This window comes from Gallus gallus, chromosome Z (assembly GCF_016699485.2).
Source record: "Gallus gallus isolate bGalGal1 chromosome Z, bGalGal1.mat.broiler.GRCg7b, whole genome shotgun sequence".
In the NCBI taxonomy this organism is placed as follows: Eukaryota; Metazoa; Chordata; class Aves; order Galliformes; family Phasianidae; genus Gallus; species Gallus gallus.
This window is the reverse complement of record NC_052572.1, coordinates 44389205-44393263: the sequence shown is the minus strand read 5'-3', so window position 1 is coordinate 44393263 and position 4059 is coordinate 44389205. Positions and strand designations below refer to the sequence as shown.

The 4059-nt window shown below is 37.8% G+C and overlaps 1 long non-coding RNA gene across 1 annotated transcript; it reads right to left on the bottom strand.

The window, feature by feature from the left end:
• Positions 1–527: 527 nt before the first annotated feature.
• On the bottom strand, positions 528–2732 carry LOC121108569. Its single transcript, XR_005843191.2, has 3 exons — positions 2333–2732; positions 1125–1229; positions 528–790 (listed from the first exon to the last, which is right to left on the bottom strand). It is a non-coding gene; the product is annotated as an uncharacterized LOC121108569 (long non-coding RNA).
• Positions 2733–4059: the final 1327 nt, after the last annotated feature.

The following is a 4059-nucleotide window of genomic DNA, read 5'->3' as shown; positions in this document are numbered from 1 at the left end:
CTTTTACGTAAGTTGTATTAACTCTTTCCAAACTGATCGTATTTATCTGTATCTCTATTATTTCCATTTTTCTTTACTGTTTCTACCAATTTTCCTACTCTGGACATCACTTTCACAGGGTCACCAGGACCTCAGCTGGAATGTGTTTTAAAGTCTACTGTCAAATTTACCAGCTATCAAAGCAGTGTAAAGCACAGAGTTACACACCAGTGTTAATCACTCAGACATTTCACCCCTGAATTCCTCTAAAATACTTAAATGAATACCATCTGCTTCTAGATGTGTGCTATTGACCTTTATTCTTTTTTCTTTCTCTCCTATCTGTTCTATAATTTATAAAGTTTAGTTTTTAGATGATCCTCTGATGAGCCCTTCACAAAGAAAGGTTCCAAAATGGGAATCTCTCCAGCCTTTTCTACTCCGGAAATAGTTTATTTACTTGTTCTGCAAGAACTTTACTTCATGTAGGCGATCCTTTGATACCTCTATCATCTATTGGCCCCACAAAATCTCTGGCACTCTTACAGTTCTTGATGCATTTGAAGATTTATTACTTCTGTGAGTTGTTCCTCAAACTCTTTTGGACAGTTAAGTTTTATTTATACATTTAATCTGTTAGAGTTTATGATCCTTCTCATTTTTTTCATGTGAATAGCACTTCAGCCTTTTGAAACACCCCCTTTAGCAAGGGTTAAGTTTTCTCTCCATGAAGACTGCCTTCTTTTTGCCTTCAGTCATATCTTCGCAGGTGGTGCATTCAGTATGAGACAGCAAGAAGCCGCTGTGTCATCTGTAAAGATTTAATTCTCTTGGCTATTCATTATAGCTTCTTTTTTAAAAGCTCAGAGACTCTGGAATCTCCACCAGTCTTAACTTATCCCTTACCTTTCAATATCAAAAGTTTGATGACAACAACTTTCTTTTGGGCATCAGAAGAAGGAAGCAAACAAATTAAAGAGAAATGCTACAATAAATGGCATCAGAATATACAACAGGTGGACTTGGATCTTTACTAATACTTACAAGAATAAGGATTACAACTGTAGATTGTACCTGCTAGAATAAGCACTTAAGGATCATCTCTCAGAAATTCTAAGTACACTTCGTGAATTATGTTCACTCACCTTTTACTGCCTTCCTCTGAGACTATAGAGCAGACACAGTCCTCGTTCTTCTGCTACAGATGTTCTTCAAAGCAGATAAACCAAAGATCCCACAACATAAATGCTCTTTAAAAGAGTAATATTTTGCTCCCCGTGATTAAGGATAGTGAGTTACGTTATAGAATAAAGTATTATGATAGTTAAGATTACACAGTACTTCCAACATTTGTTCAAGAACAGAGGCATCCATAATCTTTGAATTTCTTGTCTTTGAAGATGCTGATCAGTGGATTTTTTTTTCTAATAAACAGCTTTGAGGTTTCAGTAATATAGATCACTAAAAGTTCACCATCCCACTTACAACAAAGAAGGGAAATTCCTCCTAGGAAGTACATCTTGCAAATACACAGAACTCCCCTCCCCTAAGGGAGCTCCCAAAAGACCAGGCTTCCTTTTATTTTCCATAGCAAAGTACTTATTTCTTGCAATTAGCTATGATACCAAGAAATCCTACGTTATTGTAATTGAACACTGATTTAAGAGGGGAAAGTTAAATAAATGAATGGCAAAATGCCAGCTGGCATTGCAAGGCTCAACAGGTTATGAAGCACAGGGCAGCAGTGAGAGCACTGCCAAAAAATGTATTTTCTCAACTTATTTGTGTAAAGGACAAGTGCTTCATCTCTTTGACACTCTTCTAATTATTTAAAGAGCAACTTCTTGGTGCAGCTGCTTTGCATTATGGGTATCTCTTATATTTGCTCAGTGGCATGTCAGTGTGACCAGCAGCAAGCTGCTGATGGGCATCTGCCATCACTGGGTACAACTAACCATTCCAGAGTGAGGTGCCAGCACCTGGGGCTGCAAGGGGCCCAAGGAAAAATGATGCAATCCTGCTATCAGCTGTGGTGCGAGGGCATCTGGAACAGGACAAAAGCAACTTCATCTTGCAACAGCCAGAATTTGTGCAGGAGAGTACAGGACACACCAGTGTTGTGCAAATGTCCACAGACCTGATCCACTTGGCTAGCTTTGGATGGCACTTTCTAAGGAAGGAGTAGATACTGAACAGAACTGCAGAGGAGGTTAGAATAGGAAGCAGGATAGGAATACCAGCCAAGCAGGACAGGATACTTGCACAGATACAAGTATATGAATTCCCTGACCTCCCTTCCCCAGCTCCTTTGCACTGGTGGAGCCCATGTGGGTTCAGTGTATACAATGTATACCTGGCTCTGACTCCCAGCACTAATCCAGGACAGAGGTGCTGGGAAAGCCAGGACTGTCCCAGAAACTCATTATGACATCATACCTGAAAGACTGGAGCCAGTTCCCTGGACAGATCACTCTGCTTTACTTCTGGAATGAGGTTCCCAGAAGATCTTTGGAACTCAGGGAGTCTTGAGGCATAGTGCATGCAATGCACTACTCTCAGGCTCCTTGGCTCAGCATCTTCAGAGGCAGTGAAGTACCAGAGGAGGACTCTTCCTGCAGAGACCATCTTTTTATGAGTGAAACCTCTTCATCTCTTAATAAATAAATAAATAAATAAATAAATAAATAAATAAAGATCTGCTTCCTCACCAAATTGCACAAAGCCAATCATTTCACAGAAACGGGGAATGTACAAAGCCACATAACCCATACCACACTAGAGAGTGGACACACAGAAATCCTGAGAAATCTGCAAACACTATTTACAAGAAATTTCATATATAAGGAACAACTTGGCTCCTGCCAACACACATCAATTCACTGTTTAGGATTGAGAATGCAGATCTCACTCAAAGTTTGGGCCATTTTGAAAAGAAACAATAATTTTCATTCATGAATAATTTTTGTTAGCAAATAAGTCTATCTTAAGCATTAATGAAAGTCAGATGAATCTCCAGGGTGCACAAAAAAATGTAAACACACATAAGCAGACACTGAACAATACAGTAAACAAATCAATATGGCAGTACAGTTGTTTCTGTGGAGTGTTAGAAAGTTTTGTATACTTGCTCCAGCTTACTTACCAAAACATGTAACTTGTTTTGATGGACAATTAGGTAAATAAATCCCAGAAACTGCAGCTCACTTGACCCTTATGCCCAAACAAACTTCCTTGGGTTGCAATTTTAAGGTCAATTTAACATCATGACGACACTTTTCCAAAACAGTCATTTTACTTGTTTTAAGGAAATAAAGGGAAAGTGAAGCAACAGTATTTTGAACTGGTCGTATAGCCTACAACTTCCATATTTAAGACAATTTGCTAGTGATACACCTGAGTTAACTTCCACTAGCCTTTGATGTTCTTCATTTCTCACACAAGCCTCTTCTCAGTTATAAAAAAGCTAGTTAGAAAATAATAGAAAATATGATTCTCTTTTATCGTAGACCAGAAACAGAAAGTTGAAAGCAGAGCACTGTTTTCTAATCCACCTGCAAGCTCTTGAAAAAGCCTTAGACTTAGAAGAAAAAACTTATGAAGGTGCTTAGCCAAAACAGACTGAGTATCTATTGAAAAACCACAAGAAAAATTCCCCTCTTATGTGGGAAAGTTATTCAGAAGATCTGAATGTTAGTGAAGTTTTGTGGGTTTTCTTACCAATATCAAAGAGAAGTTCACTAACATTAAAAAATAAATACATTAAAGTGACTCAATGAGCAGAAAAGTTTGCAGGATGTTATTCATTTGTGAATCTCAATTGCACTTTGGATTTTTAACTCATATTTTATTTTGCATGCAAATATTTCATAAGAAGAAACTACCACAACATATAAAAATAGCACAACAGATTAATATCACAAGTATTTTTTTACTCTGTAGATTTTCCAAAGTATGCATTTATTTTTTCCCCCAAAGTAGCACACAAACACACTTTCTCCAAAAATTGCACAGGGAAAATTCTAATCATAGAGGTGTCTGCTAAAGACTTGTCCCATTAAAAAATGATGCTTCTTGGCCTGC